The 20,698-nt window shown below is 37.9% G+C and overlaps 1 protein-coding gene across 5 annotated transcripts in view; it reads right to left on the reverse strand.

Annotated features, from left to right (window-relative positions):
* Positions 1-20,698, reverse strand: part of foxn3 (forkhead box N3) — a 152,680-nt gene that overhangs the window by 115,560 nt on the left and 16,422 nt on the right. Inside the window, exon 1 of one of the 5 annotated variants that reach the window (XM_065244827.2) lies at positions 5,249-5,393. The exons of the other annotated variants lie outside the window; for them this stretch is intronic. The gene's annotated coding sequence lies outside the window, so the exon portion shown is untranslated. Of the gene's footprint in view, positions 1-5,248; positions 5,394-20,698 lie in introns of those variants that run through there. 5 annotated transcript variants of the gene reach the window in all.

A 20,698-nucleotide genomic window follows, 5' to 3' on the forward strand; every position in this document is an offset into this window, starting at 1 on the left:
ATTATTTGAAATATCCAAGTTTAGGCAGATCTGTCAACTGTGACATTGCAAAACTGTTTCTAAAATAGAATCCAACGACGCTGAACACGGTGCGGCTTCGCGACACGGCTGATTAGGATAAAAAACTTTAAATAACATGGCACAGGTAAATTTTACCGCGTCACGCCGTTGCGCGAATAGGACAAGGTGTTACGCAAAGCCTCAACATCATATCAGGAGTCAGTAAATGTAAGTAAAATCACCGGCTTTGCTTATCCCGTGCGAATAGGCCACACAAACTTAAATCTGGGGGATCATTTCTAAATCACACAAGGTCCCCAGAAAATACTAATCCTGTGCAAATAGTACTTTTGTGTCAGTTTATTGTTGAAAATGGTCCGCAAGTGTGCGTTACACATATGTACCGTGTGACCTTTTGACGTGATTAAGTAATCCGAAATGTCGCACTGGCGCGGCTCAGGGCTTTTGCAAGACAAGAAGTTGGGTGAAAATTACTATAATTTTACTAAATCCTTCATGCCTCGGTTTGGATCGTTTGGAGCCCTTTGAAGCTGCATTGAAACTGTAAACTGTTGAGTCGACTATATGAAGATAATGTTTTCTCAAAAAACGTAATTTCTTCTTGACTGAATAAAAAATGACATAAACATCTTGGATGGCATGGGGGTGAGTAAATTATCTGATTTTTTATGAAAGTTGAGTAACCCTTTAATAATATGGGCCCTTTGATTTATTTTTTTGTTTATCCTCCTAAGATCCTAGCTTTGGTTGGTCTTTTTTTCAGATTTCTTCCAACTATAACAGGTTCCAGTTACACAGAATTAAGTATCCAAACAACAAAACAGTTTTATGTCCATGTATGTGGAAATTCAGGTCTTAGGAGGTTAAAGCTCATAATTAGGGCGATAAATTGAATGAACAACAATTTGAATATGATTTAATAATTTGTTTAGCCCACTCTCACTATTGTAAAGGTCTGCAATAACAGTATTACTAGTTTAATCATTACCTATTGTCAACTGTAACACACCAATCCGTAATGAACTGGGCTGAATGCAAGGGTCACTGACTTAAATACTTTTAACATGACACCAGACTGTCACCTTCAATGCAATCTGTCACAAAGATCAATTTATGTCTCTCTCTCTCTCTCACTTTCCCTCACTTACTCGCTTACTCAATGCACCCGACGTGATGGTCTGTCTCCAAAAGTAATACCAAGTCACCGCCCAACATTCAACTACGATTCGGACATAAATTACTTTGGAAAACAGTAAAATTAAGCAATCAAATCATCTCAAATGACTTTATTCTGAACAACCCGACTGTCATTCATAAAAGAGATACACTTAAGATTATACTCCAGTACTGTGCAGCATCTTAATGTGGAACGAAATCGCCTCTTGTTCAAACTCGCCATCCACACATTGAAATGCAATGCGGACACTAAAATCATTCATGAAAAATCAATGTACTGCATCTTTCCAATAAGGAGCGCTCATCTCACTCTGCCTCCGATGGGGCGATTCGGTCCCGTGAGCCGCTGCGCAAGAAAATTATATTACAGCTGACAGTAAAGTAATTTAATTGCACTGTTGCCATGACAACACAGGGATCTGTTTAGGCTTAATTTGCTGGCGACTGCCAATTGTGTCCCAAAGGACCCGAAACATCATTCTTGACCATTATTTTCAACTTCAGAGAAAGTTTTTGAGAAAGGCTTTCGAATATCGCAACATGATGAACTTTAACCATGATTTGTTTTAGGCTCTGGATAATTTCAGTACATGAAAGAATCTTTTAAAACATAAATCTGGAATCATTTTCCTTTATTGTGACTTGCAACATGCAATGCACCCAAAAAATAATGCAAAATAATTGTAACCATGCAGTAAACACAAACAAATGGCAGATGTGAAAAAACAGCAGAGTGATGTACGGTATGAATATTAGTTTCAGGCTTGCATGGGAAACAAATTTAACGGTTTCTGTTTCTGTTAGCTGACTTTGGCATTACCCTTAACATCCACAGCCACCTGCACCCCGTTGGTAAAAACAGAAAACAATATTTAAGAGTTTATAGAAGTATGTAGACATCACATAAATGCCCCTGGCTTAAACGCTGTTTCGACAGGATAGGCAACTTAATTAAGCTGCTTTCTAGGATATGCTGCTTTTGGCAAATTCAGTGGTAGTATCACACAAAGAAAAGGCAGCTGCTGAATGCACAGCAACAAGTTGAGTGAACAAAATATTTTCGAAAGTGGGAATGAAGCAAATGTAAATATGCTCTAAATTCAATTATCAATAGAAATTATTTAAACATTATAAACTGACTATTTTATCCAAATATGGCAAAGTAAATATGGTAACACTTCACTTCGAAAATCCACTTAAAACATTTTACTAACTCTAAGTAACTTTGCAACTACATGTCAACGCATCCTACAGTACTAACCCTAACCCCTATCCTAACTCTACTCCTAAAGTCCAATTTATAGTCGTGCGTAAGCTCTACGCTGTGGGTTATTATCTGTAGCCTCTGCGTAGCCTTAACAGCATGTCAGTTCTACGCGGACCGCAAGCGCTGTGATTGGTCCACTAGAACCCCTCCCATCAGGTAAAAAACAGTGTCATATGTATTTCCGTAAGGATGATTCTCGTGAACATAGACTTATGAGGTGTCATGAAACATTTTGATAAAAAATGTAAATGCAAAGTAAGAGTATTAAAATAAGAAGCATACAGTTATAAACATCTCTTCATGTCCTATTTGCAAATGATTTTAAATGACATCATACAAACCAATTTTGTTGTTTTTCCACATTTAAGGGGAACATTTTCATTACCGCAACGTGTCCATGACTGGATTTGGGTTCTTTGACATGGAAAATGTATAATTAAAAAAATCTAAAAAATAAAAAGTTTCAGTGCATGTTATACTATAAACATTTACAGTAAAGAAACATGTGGTATTTGGTGATCATTGGTAAATGTGGAGACAATAATAAGGAATATAAATGTGTCCAAGACCAATTTTCTCATCCTCCGCAACAATTTTCAATCATTCTTTAAGCTCTCAAGGAACTAACATTTAAAAAAAAAATGTTGGAAGGGACATAATTGACTGTGACACTCAAGAAGGCTACCAGGTAAGCAGTTCTTATTTTTCCTCTCCGGATAAAAGTTGAAATTTTGTTTGTCATAGTACCTAGACAACTTTTTAGTTCTCAGTACCGAAACATGAGTTTGTAAATGCATATATTTAATGTAATATCATGTTGCGGTAATGATCATTTTTGATAATGATAATCTAAAAAATGTAAATAATTCTAAAGGAAACATTTTTTAAATCCTCTAAAAATAATGGTTATAGTAAGCTCAGACCTTAATCTTTTATGTAAAAAAAAATGGCTTTTTAAAAATTGTGATGCTGAACACCTGCTAAGGAATTCATTTGGACAACTAAAGACGATCTTGATTTTATTGCCAAGATATTCAAATAGTTGTATCTCTGCCAAATATTGTCCTATCCTAACAAACCATACATCAATGAAAAGCTTATTTATTCAACGTTCAAATAATTTTGAAGAAAACTGACCCCTATAACTGGTTTTGTGTGTCTAGGGTCACATAAAGTGCGGCTACAAGTAACCCACTTCAAGCCAAAATAACCTTGAATTTGGTTACATGTCCTTTTTGGCAAAATAACTTGCGAGATGTATGATACTCCTTTATGTAAGCAAAGTCAACAGTGACTTTCATTCAAATTATTTATTAATCTTTTTTATTTATTTTTGGTCTATTGTTACACGTTACATTTCCACTGACAGCCCACATTGTTTTGTTGGGCTGTGTTTGGACAGCTATTAGGATGTCTTTTAAATGCAAAATTGCTTGCTGGGCATGTAGTGGGAAATAATTGAGAATTTGTTGACAGGTATGTGCAAAGTTACTAATAGGCAGCAGTCGTCTCAAAATAAAGTGTAACCATAAGTATATTGTACCTCCTGCACAAATCAATTCAAATAATTCACCTACTGTATATTATAACAGTCTAGTGTATTCTAGTGTTACCACAGAAGACAGCCGCCCATGTAGGCAGCTTATTAATTTTTGAAACTATCCTATTATATCAGCTAGAGTTTATCAAGCTAATGGTTTTATGATCTATAGCTGTAAGTCCAGGTGAAGTCGAAAAGCCAGATCACAGAGGGTGGGGTTAAGCTACAGATAATTAGGCATCATGCTCTGATCATAGCCTAAATACCATCTGCCTGTCAAAATCAACATTTGTTCGGTTATAAATCGGTTCGCAAACGCGTGCGTACATGCACTTTGTATTTAATACCGCGATTTGCATCTGCATATGCAAGCAATCGGTCGTTGAATTAATGAGTATGTTCCCATATCTGCCATGTGTTACGACGCATAACGTTATTCCGTACATTCATTGAGTGACATAACAAAGCGAGTTCCTTGACAAAGAACAGCGCTTCGTTTCCTCATCAGCCATCCTAACATCTGACTAATAACCGCATGTTCGAGTGCCAAGAGAGATCCTCTATTCAACACGCAGCCGAGGACCGTCCTGATGTTACAAGCCGGGCGAATGCCAAGCTGTCATTTTTCTGTACGGTTGATTGGGGGCGATGCGTAAAAACAAGCACCGAGCTCATTTTAAGTGGGTGATACAAGAGTAATAGTCTATTCATGCTGGTGTTAAATCTTAACTGAGTCAATGGGAAAAAACTAAGTTGCTTTGCTTGTGACTGGGTCCAATTCAAGTCTACATGATCTTGTAGCAAAAGTCAAATGTAATGGTACATCTCTACTCAACAGTATAGGAACAAATATCCACAAAAGTTTAAATCCATTACTCTCTAAGTATGCAAACTAACTGCAAGCGTGTGAGCATTGCCTACTTTTTTCCTCGCAAACCTGATGACAAACCAGCTGTCAATGAGTTGGAAATGAGTGCAGTTCCTTAGAAGGGTTTGTTTTGTTGCTGGAGGGTACAAAAGTATAAAAACAAAGCAAGAAATACTATACCCGTGCTGAACTCTGAACAAACGCTCAGAAATACGAAATGCTTTGACAAGAACGTCAACAGAACAATTGGCAATCTTCCCTTAAGACTTCCTTACACACGATGCACTTAACCATCTGAGCTGTAACTGTGACTTAAAGTTTGATTTACCCACCCTTAAATTTCATTCAAAACCGGCAAGTTAAAGGTTTCTCTTACCTCTAGTGTCAAAATCCTTTCTTCCCTCTTGTCTAAAGGGCAATTATTTGAAATCTCATATCACGGTTCCCATAATTCCAAGGCGCTCCAAATGACACAGTTTTGAGAGCGTAAACACTCCAAAGCATACGTCAAACTCGTGGCAAGCCTTAACCCATCTGCCTCAAGTGTTTACCTGTGTGGTGTGGCCTATGGAAACCCCGCCCTCATTCAGAGTGCCACGCCCCCATCTCAGCTGATTGGATAAAAGTTTGTGACTTCCAATCTGCTGCAGAGACTTGCTTCTTTATAAAACATCCACAAGTAATGTCAGTCATTAACATGGGAAAAAAAAATCGACTGCTGATATTTTCTTGAGGAAGTTCGAAAGCTGCACGAAGATCAGTCTGTAAAGATTTTGGCTTTGAGCAAAAGTCATGTGCCGTCAATATTCGGGAATGAGGGAGGGGTGAAAGGTTGCGTTCTCGGTGCCGCCAAGGCAGTAAATAGCTGCACTCAGCCTGTTTTTAAAGCACTCCTCTTATCAGTTCACAACAGAGAAGTAGCAGGTAGAGATTTCACAAACCTCAGAGAGCATAAAGCACGTCAAACTCAAAAGGCTCAGCTGAGCGGCCACAAAACAACCTCTCGGAGTTCAAATAGCTACAATTAAACAAGGAAGCTTTAATCTTTCTTTGAAAATAAAAACCAACATAAGTTGAAGTGGGTCTATTTATCCCAGTTGAAAATACAGCTTTTAATTACAGCGTGTCTGTGTGTGCACCAGTGTTTTGCCCAGAGCCAAGTATTGAGCAAGAGTTTCCACAGCTTAACGCAGTTATCATGGGCTGGTACTTGCAGAAATGATTTACAACCATTCTTTTGATTAATCTATCCCAAGAGTATTTAATCAAAGCCAAAACTTTGTGCACAAACAGTCTGCGAATAATTCGAAATGCTGTTCCACATAATTGACTCGTTGTTTGAAAGCATACCTGAAGGATAACATGAAAAATCATCAGTACTCTTGACTTCTGTCTCGCCTTACTGCTGCTGAAAGATGAGTTTTATTTGCTATGTTAACAGGAATATCAAAAGTGCACTTGGTGAGTTGGACGTGGCAAAGACACTAATGAATGGATCTACGCCAGTTTACAGCTTAAACAATCACTTTTGTTGTAGTGCTGTAGGCAAGAGGTGTAATGCTGAGTTCACACCAGCCGCGGTAGAGGCGTCAAGCGCAAGTGATTTCAATGTTAAGTCAATGTGAAGATGCTTTGATGCGCGTCTGGAGGTCTTTGTGCTGAGTTTAGCATGGCGCGGTAGACGGGCGTCTAGTTTGCGTGAATGGGGCGAATTGAGCGTTGCCACGTGAAACGCGTGATTTGAATTTTTTTTACTTTGGCGATAAAACGTGTCGCGTTAACCAATCAGGAGCTTGCTCTAGTAGTGACGTGATTACAGGAAGCAAGCGGAGTCGCAGAAGCCACTCCCATGACGCGAATTTCCGCATGAATGTCTCAATGACTAAGCTTTCAATTGCTAATGAAGCGAGTAAACTCCAAATTTCAAGCAGAAAACTAGACGCGGTAGACGCGAATTTGACGCCTCAAACGTGGCTGGTGTGAACCACAGTAAGGAAACAGAATTTTTACATTAGGTTTTAACTCCGTTTAAAAACCATTAGTGGAACCATGCATCATAAACAAAGGTTCCTGTAGAAAATATAGACGTGATGCAATTGGGCTCAAATGGCTAATTGCATAATTTAATGAGTAACGGTTTACATTTTGTTTTAAAGTCTTTCTTTTGTAGCCGACAATTTTATTAGTAAAAATCATCTTTGTGAATCATAATAGCATATGTGACCCGTCACGGAAACCAGGGACTCAAGTCGGCAGCACAAGTTTCGAGAAAATGAGAAACAAAGTTTTTTTTTCGAAATTTGTGATTTTCGTTTTATTGCAGAATCTGTTAGTTGAGATCACGAAGAATCCTCTCCATGTTTGAGATAGCAGTTTTTGTATATTTAAAAGCGTACATTTTGCGGTTAAAATAGGCTTGTTTTTCCGGAGATTCTAGCGTGCAGCGGGGGGCGTCATTGTCTGTGTGTATATTTACATACTGGATAAGCTTGTGTTTTCGCCTCCGCCCACAAAGGGAACAGCGTGACTACTAAATAAGGATAGTTCGCCCAAAAATGAAAATAATGAAATTAATGACTCACCCTTATGTCGTTCTAAACTCGGAAGACCTCCGTTCATCTTCGGAACACAGTTTAAGATGTTTTATCGTTAGATTTAGTCCGAGAGCTTTCCCCATCATTGAAAATCTATGTATGGTTTCCATGTCCAGAAAGTTAATAAAAACATCATCAAAGTAGTCCATGTGACATCAGTGGGTCAGTAAGATTGTGTTGATGCATCGAAAATACAGTTTGGTCCAAAAATAGCAGAATTACGACTTTATTCAGCATTGTCTTCTCTTCCGGCTCGAGCGTGAAGTCACGTGACTGTAGTGACGCGCTGCCCTGTTCCTCAGACATGTTTGCTAAGTTTTTTTTTTTTTTCAAACTTATAGCGTTCGTCTCCCCAGACTGTAAAGCTCGGGCGCACAAAACAAAAGAAAAATAAAAGAAGCTGGGGCAGAACAAATAACAGTCAGCCGCATCGTACGTCAGCCGCGTCACTGACTTTATGCGGCGCCGCAGTCGGATGACGTCAAAGTACCGCGAGAGCTCTTCAAGAAATCTTACGGAGTAGTTTAATTTCGACTCGCTCTCGCGGTACTTTGACGTCATCTGTATGTCAGTTCTTGCAGCGCAGCATGAGTCCAAACACACAGAAGTTACACAGATATAGTTGTATTCTTCATATAATTGGCTACATGTTTTGTCTATCAATATTTTCCATGAAGTCATTGGCTGATGGAGGAACGAGCGAGCCATTGGTAACCTCTCTAAAGGATGTCATGTTTTCGACGGCGCTGTTTGGATGATCTATTATACTACTTCCCTATTTTAAATACAAACTTTGAAGGCGGGTTCATGTGTTTAACGGAATGTAAGCTCATATACCCTTACATGTTACGATTTAAATAGTCTTCAGATTATATATTATATTGTATTACCAGACATTCATGCGAAGTCTGATGTAAACAATCTATATTTCACGGATTATACGCATTTGTGGACAAATATGGACATTGGATAATCTGAAACAGACTGGATTCGACTTGTGATCCCCACAAAGGTAAAAGAGTCATGTTTATTTTTGCGGGTTGTCATTTGGTCATAAAATACTACATATGATGCTAGAACATCTCAAAAAGGGTTTTACAGGAGGCATGGCTTAGCTAAATGAGATGTAAATGAGCCCTATTGTCTCCCCCAGCTGAAAAGAAGAGTCCCTTTCGTCTCGATTTTCTCGGTTTGAGTATTTCTGAGTTCCTATATTCAAATGGCCACAACTTCTCCAAATCTTATCAGATTTCCATGTGTTACACATCGTTGGAAAGCTTAGAAACTGCACTTTCAGAATCTGTGAATAACTCAAAATGCCCAGATCCGACTTGTGTCCCTACTTTCCGTGACTGGTCACATATGTGCATGTAAATAGATGCTAATTTCGATATGTCAGACCCATAACTGCCAAGTTCGCGGTTTCACAATGTTTACGTGAAGTGTAGTTTGTAGCACTAACTGTTTTTAGCGCATTTGCTAATAGTAACTAACAATAATCAATATAGTTTTCCAACATTTTCCAACACACTAAACAAGCTACAATCAAAACACGTTACGTATTTCTGAAAGAGGGATTTCATAGAACAAGAAAGACGTCGGCCCGTATACCCCATAAAATACTTTTTTCACACAGGAAACATGTTATATTTGAACACCTTAAATTAGGGGTGTGACAAGACACTTAATCCACGAGACGAGACGAGACACGAGATTGGGTTCACGAGACGAGACAATATTTTTACACTATTTAAGAAATCCTCAATGATTAAATAAATGAATAAGAAACTGAAATCATGTTATTTTTAAAGGTTTTAACTAATCAAGGACTGTCCTTAACAATCATTTTGCTAACTGATAATGAAGTAATTTGTTATATTTGGGTAATAAAAATAGACCCAAGTGAGCAGTAGCCTTTAAAATTACAAAATAACGAAGATGCAATAATAATAATTGGTTCAAATATAGTATTAAAACCAAGTTACATTAAACAACATTAACAAACACATTACATTTGTGTCCTATAAATAAAAAGCATTATGTATGTATTATAACAAATGCCTGCAGGGGGCGATAGTGGACTCGTCTCGCGGACGCTATCTTCACTTTCACTTTAAACTGAGAGAAATGCTTATTTTTAACCAAACAATGTTTAAATCCATTTTAATATTTCATATATGTCCATTTATTTACACTAGAAATGATACAGCCACTGTCATTGGTCACTGGACCTTTAATCTTTGTTAATGCCAATTGTTCATGTTAGTTCATTGTGCATTACAGTAACTAACAGATACAACTTCCAATTTAAAAATGTATTAGCAAATGTTGAAATTAACACGAACAAAGATTAATAAATGCTGTAGAAGTTTTACTCATTGTTAGTTCATGCACTGTTAGAAAAATGTATATGTACTTCTGCTGTCACTTGGGTTGTACCCTTTCAAAAAGTATTGCTTTGCTCCTAAAGAGTTCATATTAGTACCTCAAAGATACATATTGGTAGTAAATGTATACATATCTGTACATAATGGCACATATTAGGAACTTTTAAAAGGGTTCTGCCACAGTGACAGCTGAGGTACATATTTTTACCATTTGTTTTAAGGGTCACATTCTTTCTGATCCCATTTTTTAAACTGAGAGAGTACAGATATTAAAGAGGTTGCTCCCTTGCTAAAAGACTGCCTTAAAAGTGGAATGTCGTCTACCCCCTCCACCTCAGAGCCCAACCTCATTTTACCCTCTGTGAAGGAGGTAAAAGCAGACAGCATTGTAAGTGAACACATCTGTGATATTAATGAAGGTCTGACAGAAAAGAGTCTCCTTTCGCCTTGATCCATGTCTCTTAAGCTTTCCATTCGACTCTGCAACACGGTTAAGGTTTAGTATAAAACTAAATGAGAAAGAGATGTTTGTCCTTGAACTGTTCGGACAACAACATTATGGAGAATTGTGTTATTTCACTACTGAATTATCTTGCTCTAATATGAGCACACAAAGCCAGACTGACTATAAGCTCTGATATTGTAAAACTGTTTTATCTCACGCTGCCCAATAAGTCGATTACCGTGAATGTTCTACCTAGTAGCAGAGAGCTCATTATAGCCAAAACAAAGATTTGACAATGTCAGAAGCTGCATTTATTTTCCCCACAGAGGTCATTAGGCGAGATTATCACTGTTCTGTAGAGACACAGACTCCGATTCCTGGTCTCTTCATCTCCTCAATGAGAAAAGGTTCAGGCAGGCTGCTGCGGCAACTGTGTCACCACGGTTACTCCGAGGCACGCGGGCGTCCGTTACCCTGGTAACGAGAGGATGGCTGGGATAAAGTGACAAGCTGTGTTAATTCTTTCACCCGTGAACCTCGGAGGTCCACCACTAGTTCTAATAATTTGAAACTGTGTTTTTACTCCGTATCAGCATGCTTTCATTCTTTTGCCCATCGCTTCTTATTAGACGCCTGAAGAGCAAAAAAAGGTACAAATTGAACAAGAGCTGAGAAATAAATGTTGTAATGGCTCTCCATAAAAGCACAATGCTGTATATGACCATGGATTTATATCCATAATGTAATCACGTTTAATGGACCTCAATCATTTCTACCAACCCCCCGCATGATGTAGAGCCTATTGCTACAATTTCGAAGAGCACACTGGGTTGTTTCAACCCATTTTGGGGTAAAATTTGGACAAACCCAACCACTGGGGTTAAATTAACCTAGAAATTTCCATATTTTACCCAACCGGGCGTTGAAACAACCCAGCATTTTTTACAGGGGAGGATGAAGAACTCAACTCATCATCTCTATGAACAGCACTGGACATTTCTCTGTCATTTACAGCTGCAATTTTTTCTCTCTGAATCCTAACTGTGCTTTCACACCGCCACCGGCGAGAGCGTCAATAAAAGCTCTGGCTGCCCTACTAGCGACGCTATAGAAAAGGTGTAGTGGACACTCTGATGCTCGAATGCATTCTCTGGAATTCTCTCAAGCGGAGGTTTCCGCCTTCCGATTGGTTGCCGCCGGAGGTTTACACCTTCCGATTGGTAGCCACCAAACCGCGTAATTGCTCGTTACCATAAAGTTGAGCTGATTTCAACTCTCCTCGCCGCTCACGCCATACATGATGCGCCGCTGCCCCAAACGGAGCTCACCGCCGGCTTTCATTGAAAATGAATGACTTCCGGCCACTTTGGCGCCCTTGCCGGTGGCGGTATGAAAGCACAGTAAGGCATAACTGGATGCCTAGGAAGTTACTTAAAAGCCATTTAAAATTTGTGAACCAGGGGCCGGTTGCACCAGCTGTTTGTAAGTTACAACGTAGCCTAGTTACGACGTAAATGGGCACTAAGATATAACTTACGCACTAAATGTTTTTCGTTGCACCACTAAACTTAGTTTAAACCTAACAATGCGTTGTAACTAAATATTTACAAAAGCCTCTGTCCATAAATAGCGGTCGGAATAAGATGCCAGCCAGATAAGATCACATCAATGACCTCGTGAGTTTTCAAGATCTGTTTTGTTTTCTTTGTATCCATTTATTAAAATAAGAATTTCTTCATGACTGAAATTTTCTTCCTGTTTATTTTCTCCTCCATGTGTGGGATAGATATTTTCAATTTAAAGTGTAATGTTTTGAATTCGATAACGTTTGCTTTAACGTCTTTTTTAACTTTTAGTTTAGGCCAGTCAAGAATGAGTTTGAAATTACGCACTGTTTAAACTATTTCCTGTTTACCTATTAGAAGGCTTGTGATTGGGTTAAGCAAAATAGAGAGAGCTTACGACCTACTAGCTACATTCTGCCTTAAAAACAAAAGGTGCAACCGAATAAAGTACAAAGTTAGTTATAAACTAGCTAGTAGTTACTAAGCCTCTAGTTTGGACTTTACGTCCCAGTTTAAGTAAGAACTTACAAACGACTGGTGCAACCCTAACCAGGACCACAAAACCAGCCATAAGGATAGTTTATTTTTTATTTTTTATTGAGATTAACAAAATATGAAAGTTGAATAAATAAGCTTTCTGTTGATTTATGGTTAGTTTAAATGGGACAATATTTGGCTGAGATACAACTGGAAATCTGAAATCTGGGGGGAGCAAAAAAAATTAAATATTGAGAAAATAAACATCTTTAAAGTTGTCCAAATGAAGTCCTTAGCAACTGCCTCCACTTACAAAACTGAAGTTTTGATATACAGTAATTATGGTAGGAAATTTACAAAATATTTTCATGAAACATGATCTTTACTTAATATCCTAATGATTTTGGGCATAAATGCAGAATCAATTATTTTGACCCATATAATATATTGTTGGCTATTGATACAAATATACCCATGCAACTTAATTTTTGGTCCAGGGTCACATTTTCTCCAAAACAATCCAAAGTGCACACTTGGAAAAGCGGGAAGAAAGGGCTTTGCTTAAAGGAAAACACCACAGTTTTTCAATATTTTACTATGTTCTTACCTCAACTTAGACAAATGAATACACATCTATCTTTTTTAATGCATACACTTAATCTTTGTACAGGGCGTTAAGAATGTGTTAGCCTTTAGCCTACCCCCATTCATTCCTTAGGATCCAAACAGGGATGAATTTAGAAGCCACCAAACACTTCCATGTTTTCCCTATTTAAAGACTCTTACATGAGTAGTTACACAAGTATGGTGGCACAAAATAAAAAAATGACAACTATATTGTACGCACCGAGGTGAAGTGCTGCAAACTAAGTGCTGTTCTGGCTAAATGCTAACACATTCACGATCCGCTGTACAAAGATTAAGTGCATGCATTGAAAAAGATAGGTATGTATTAATTCATCTAAGTTTGGGTAAGAACATAGTAAAATACTGAAAAATGGTGGGGGTGGGTCCGCGTCCAGTGTGCGTGACACAATTTTCGTCATTAGAAGAGTGCATGCGTACTGTACCGGCACAGCCAGATTTTTGAAACACTGCATTGTGAATTGTGACAGGAGAATGTAGTATGTATATTTTGTCTCAATGCGCATGCGTCGAACGTCTGCGTACACATATGGACTCAAATAAACTATACTTTGCAAGGCTGTGCGTTCAACCATGTGCATATGTTCGCGTACACGTAACAAAACATACTATACCCCCGGCTTAAGAATGCCACAGATTTTGTTTATTAAGCTTAATGTGTATTTAACCTTGAATTTTCCTATCCAAAGCCATTTCTACCTGACCTGACCCTTATATACACCAATAAAAACCTTGGTATCCAGATACTATGATATACACAAGCAATTGAAAACATATCAGACAACCACTAACATTAACTATGGCAAGACTGGAATTTCAAATCATATTTTGATTTAAACCGGAACATTTCTCTCAATATCTCCAATCCTTAACCAATAGAAAGCCACCAACCAGGAAAGGCTTGCGTGGGGCCGAAGGAGACGTACGGGGATAAAATCAGAATGGTTGCAACTCGCAGCCCAGCAAGGTTGAAACGCATGCAGCGACTGTGAATCTTACAGAGCTGCTGCGATGATCCATGCCACCCTCTTCAACGCAGAGCCCGGATTTATCGCCCCACAAATCAAATGGATCCAGCTACCACGGAGCTTTAAAATCGTGCACACAAAGACACACACCTTTGCACACCTTGACATTCACTTTCTCTCAGAATTCTGCTCCCATAAATTTAAATCTTCTCCGTGATGCTTCCCAGATGGCAAGATTGTGCCCGGGCGCCGGCAGCTGGGCTGGGCTGAGGTTTAACATTTCACAGAAGGTCAGCGAGCATGGTGTGATTCGAAATCCAGCGGCTTTATCTCTATTGTAGAAACCGGCCATCTCCCCATGAATGCCACTGCCCTGCTGGGGCGCAGCTAATACAGCAAAGCAACCAGGCATGAGACTACAGGCTAATCTAATCCCAATGACAGAGGCGCTAGCGGTGAAAAATGCCTGCATTACACTCGAACACATGTACGGACATATCTCAACAGGAAACACTGGAGGATGATGGGTAACTGTATCCTAGTCACCTTGTTCAACCTGAGGCTGCAAGATGATGGAGTAAGTCTTTCTTGTTGGGAACATCGGCTCGGGGCCTGGGAAGAACACCCGAGAGACTGGAAATTGAATTTGCCTGTGTATCGGTGACAAGGGAAACCCAGTTAGCAGCTGAGTCCATGGATGCGAGGCCTCGAGGGGAAAGGGCATTTAATGAAAATTAAGACACTGCACACCCGAACCTCTCAATTCAGCTGATCAGTGAGCTTCGGTCGGATTTACAGTTTTTGAATCAAACAGCCTGATGACATTGAGAAAAATGTGATGTTTATTCAAAATAAATTGCCTGAGTAAAAATAGTAGCATAAAACTAAATGGCTATTTCACTAAGAATGTTTTCAAAGTGGCATTATCTGAAAACAAGTGTTTTTTTTCCACGAGTATATTAATGAATTAATTTATTTATTATAAGCCCCCCATGGTGAAAATTACATTTTTGTTGTTGTTTATATTTCTATGTAGTGTTTCTAATGCCTTAAGACAGGGGTGTCCACTCCTGCTCCTGGAGGGCCGGTGTCTCTGCAGAGTTTTATTCCAACCCTAATCAAACACACCTGATCCAGCTAATCAAGGTCTTACTAGGCAGACTAGATACTTTGAGGCAGGTGTGTTGAGGGAAGTTTTAGCTAAACTCTGCAGGACACAGGCCCTCCAGGACCGACTTTGGACACCCCTGCCTTAAGACAATTCATGTGCATGTTCATCATTCAATGCCAAGTATTTTCTCCGTAAAATTTAGAGTTTTCCAAAGACTGCGGTTTGAAATCACCTCGGTTTCCTATGTTACAAACATGCAACCAATCACATCAGCTTACTAATGAATTAGCAGCTAAGTGTCTAAAACATATGAATGTAGCTTATATGTACATTATATATATGGTCAAAGTAGAGATGGCTAACAAATAATTTTTTATTATATATATATATATATATATATATATATATATATATATATGTATGTATGTTTATATATATATATATGTATATATATATATATATATATATATATGTATATATATATATATATATATATATATATATATATATATATATATATATGTATATATATATATATATATATATATATATATATATGTATATATATATGTATATATATATATATATATATATGTATATATATATGTATATATGTATATATATATATATGTATATATGTATATATATATATGTATATATGTATATATGTATATATATATGTATATATGTATATATATATATATATATGTATATGTATATATATATATATATATATATATATATATGTATATATATATATATATATGTATATATATATATATATATGTGTATGTATATATATATATATATATATATATATATATATATATATATATATATATATATATATATATATATATATATATATATATATGTGTATGTATATATATATATATATATATATATATATATATATATATATATATATATATATATATATATATATATATGTATATATATATATATATATATATGTATGTATGTATGTATGTAATAAAAATATACATAAATATATAAATGTATATACACATGTAAAAATTTCTTAAATATGTATACATGCATTTGTGTGCATTAATCTATACAAAGTTATTATACACAGTTCACACACATATATGATGTAAATAAAAACTTTTATTCTGCTATAGATTAATCGCGATTAATTTAATCCACGTATAGCCTACTACACGAGGTAAGGATGTACATTCACATTTAATCTAAGTTAAAGCATAAAAAACTTTTACATATGCTAATATGACTAGGGGTGTAACGGTTCAAATTACTCACGGTTCGGTGCGTCTCATGGTTTTAGGGTCACGGTTTCGCTACGTTTCGGTACACTTTGGTCACAACAGGCTTCTTTACAAAAATAAAAACCCAAGTCGTTTTTCACGTCTGTCAAAATCAAAATTTTTACTTAAGAGCACTTGTATTATTATACTACATGTACCAACTTTACAGTGCACTTCAACATGAACATAAAATAGCTTAGAACAATAGGTTACATTTACATTTAAACACAGAAGGCAATGTGTGCTGTTTCTGTCTCACCTGCGATCGCGTGCTATCAACAACACCCTAGTGATGACGTCGCAATAAGCGACTCGTCATATTAGATGTATTTCCTTGGTATACGGCACTCGCGAATTTCACAGTTTTGTCTAAATTTTTTTGAGCATTGCTAATGCAATAGACTTAAATGAAGCTGGCGGTGCCTCTAGTAGCATTTTTTTCCTTCGCTTGCCGCACTAAACGGTCCTTGTGCTACATACCAACACGTGAGGAGAAACTGTGAGGTTAGCAACAGATTTGCATACTTCGAGTTGATTGGACAGGTACTCTCACATAAACACACGCAGAGCTTATTCAGAACCATACATTAGCGGTTTTATGCGTTGTTTTTTCACCAAACTATATTAAAATAGCGTAGTCGAATCAAACGTGGTGCACCGTGATTTGATTCTTTACCGAGAACCATTACACCTCTAATTATGACGCTTAAAGATTAATTTTAAAGGATGAAATTTTTTAATACAGGGGGACTTTAAATGATACCCATCTAGGTGAGTACTGCAATGACAAATATCGGGAACCCTTGGTTATAAAGAACTACATAGAAACATCTATATCATACAACCAACCTAAAAACCCAATTTCTATGTTTTTTTCAGAAGACCTGAGTTCTGCTTTAAACCACAGGAGAACCTTCACCCTTACGAATCTATGCCCTGGCAGGAAAAGGTTTCCAAACTTCTTCCTGTTCACTCAGCCTGTTCTAACAGGCTCCTAATGAAGGTGCGCCTCACGGGAACTTTTTCAGTTGTAGTTTTTCCCCTTTATTCTTTTTCCTCAATCCCATAAGGAGCGGAGAATCACGGTATGGCTGCTTTAAGTTTAATAGCCACATTAAATGGGCAGAAACGGTCTCAGTGCGCCACCCGTTTCATTAGTAAACAGCACTCGAGACGGCATTGCCACTCACTACAATAACACGTAACAATGCAATTAATGGTGCTACACGCGGGCGGGGCCACAGTCTCTGGTGCACTGGGTTTAAGATTGTAATTGTTCCAGTCTGGCTGCCTTTCGGGAGCCTGCAGCGGGAACGCTTATTACCAGACAGAGAGAAAAAGAAAGAAAGGTCGGGCTTTAAACTGAGACATAAGCTCGGTTTCAAAATAGCGAGCGGCCTACATAGGCATCTGTCAAAGAACCTTAAAAAGGGACTGCTTTGAAATGACAGAAATCTATCGCACACAAATAGCATCGATCAACTATTGAGTTCGATGTTAGCCTTACACAAACAGCGTGTTCCTAAAATAATTTGTTTGTGCATTAAATTATTTGAATTATGATGTAAAAAGTTATATAAATAACGTCAGTAGTCTATAAATAAAGACATGTTAATTTACATAATTTGTACGTCTCTTGCCTCGCTCCCATTTGGATTTAATTTTTCACTGAGCTTGTCACAATGCATTCTTAAATTTAGCTAAAATTACCTCAGGAGGCAGCATAATTAAAATTCCTTCCTTTTGGAACAGCATTGGTGCGTGCAGCGCGTCTCCAACGCCTTAAAATGCTGCCACCATAGGCGTCTCCGTAGGTTTTGGAACAGAGCTATAGACTTTAGGACAAACAGTCCCAGCGTCCGCTGTCCTCATTTACTACTCGGAGGGGTAGATAGCACGCAAAGCGCTCATTCGTAAATGAAACTATATTCGTCCCGACCGCAAGCGTGTTCCCTTTGATCTACGTCTCTAATGTCTTCAAGAGGAGTCAATAAAAAGTATACACCGGCTTTCTTTATGAGCCCTGCAGATATACTGTATATTACAGCGGTCTTACTGATTCAAAGCACAGCCATAAACACAAAGGCAGGCCGGGCTCAGTGATAAGCCTCTCTTAGTGGAGACTGATGTTATCTGGGCGAGCGGTGGACTGAAAGAAAGAGCAAGGTGATGTTGAAGTCCTCTGAGGAGGAGAGGAAAAAAAGAGAGTGAGGGGTTCCTTAACCACTCCTCTCTCAGTATATAACAGTTCACGACTGTGAAGCAGATTCTAGACTTTCCGCTGAAATCCTGCTAGATGAGGTTGTAAAGCTGTCTTAATCTTTAATCACCGAGGCTGGATCAGAAACATTCATTCACGCACCAATGATAATGCTCTCTCCTGTACCTCAGGATCCTCCTCTAATCACCCAGCATCCCCTTATACAATAACAAACAGGGACATAAACACAAATCACATGCACAGTTCGGATGGTATGACCATATAATATACGCTAACACACACAGATACCTACACTGTAAAAAATGGTCAAAAATGCTCCTCAGCTGTCACTTGCGCAGTACAATGTAAACATTTGGTATCAATATGTACCTCTGAGGTACTAATATGAACTCTAACTGTGGGTTCCCACCAGACGCGAGTTCAATGATTTGCGCGAGTAGATTACATACAAAGTCAATGCAAAGACACGATCAGACGCGTCCTCACGTGGGGCGATGCAAATGATGCGATATGGGCGGCGCGTTTGCCGCGAAAACACATGCTATTCGCCTCAAACGCATCTTCACCCAAGTTGAAAACATTCAACTCCAGCGAAAAATTTGCATGACACGAACTTAAATTGCGCGAGTAATGTAGAGCGAGTAACGTGATGCCCCGCATTTGGTTTGTACGTAGCATTATGCTGCGTTCACACTAGCCGCGGTAGAGGCATCAAGCGTGAGTGATTTCAATGTTAAGTCAATGTAAAGATGCGTTGTTTAGCGCGGTAGATGCGATTCCGCCCCATTTACGCTTCTAGTTTGCGCGAATTATGCAAATTAAGCATATGCGTGAATTAAGCGTTGCCGCAGGAAAGGCGCAAGTTGAAAAATCTGACCTTTGGCGGAAAAACGTGCCGCGTTAAACAATCAGGAGCTTACTCTAGTAGTGACGTGATTACAGGAAGCAAGCGGAGTCGCAAAAGCCCCTCCCAAGATGCAAATTTCAGCGTGAATGTCTCAATGACTAGAATTTCAAGCGCGGCTTTCAAGCACGAATGACGCAAGTACACTCAAAATGTTCAAGCGTCCTACGCGCGTTAGACACAAATTTGACACCTCAAACGCGTCTGTGTGAACCCACAGTAATATGATCCAAACATGTACTTTTTGAAAGGGTAATGTCCTACATTTTGACAATAATTCTGACAGTGTACAATAATTTACACACACAGAATGTTGCTGGTTTTTTTTTTTGCTTGCTTGCTTATAAGATATACATAAATATCTAGATTTAAACGCACATACAAAAAACAATAGGGTCCTTGTACCTTGGTGCTCGGGCTCTAAAAAGTCAAAGAGCTATTGCCCCAATCCCTTTGGGTAAAGTCATTATTATCCAAAATAATATATTAATAAATTGTTTTTTTTTTATTCTCTACGGTAAAAGCAGCAAGCATAAAAATAATTATTCATAAAAGAAAATGCTTAATGTTTTCCGCATTTACAAATGTATTCATCTACATTAACTTGTTGGAAAACACAGGTAAGTGTCTTTAACTTTTGTTAAACACAGAGCTTATTATGTGCGATAATCCAAAAGTCAATGGGAAAAATGTATGCGCTTTCTTGCAAGGGAACCAATGCCCTGCTAAATTCTGCGTTGAACTACAAAAATACGTCATCCATGCGGCACTTTTTTGCTAACACAGATAAAAACACAAATCTTTACACTTTATTTTAACTATTTCCCAATTAAGAGAAAACACTTCTCTGCCAATGACAAATATTTCTTCCGCAACTTATAAAACCCGAAAGTATCGCCCTAGGGCAAGCAACTGTATGTCCGTGTACGTTTTGAGGATCGCTCCGAATCTGATATCTATCAAAAGTCCTTCACAAAAATTTAATTATCTTAGCTTTTCACTCAAAATTTGGTGTTTTTGAAGAAACCTACCCATATATTAGAGATGATAAAAAGAACTAACGAAGGAAGGATGAAACAGGTGTTTTTTTTTAAAGCAGATGGTCTGTTTTTTCATTTCATATATTGTATGTTTATATATTTTAAGAAGAACATTTTCCGGAAGGCATTAAACTTATGTGAAAATCATGAAAAATGCTGGCGTGGAAAGAGTTAAAGTAC

The sequence above is a fragment of the Paramisgurnus dabryanus genome, chromosome 17, assembly GCF_030506205.2.
Source record: "Paramisgurnus dabryanus chromosome 17, PD_genome_1.1, whole genome shotgun sequence".
Taxonomy (NCBI): Eukaryota; Metazoa; Chordata; class Actinopteri; order Cypriniformes; family Cobitidae; genus Paramisgurnus; species Paramisgurnus dabryanus.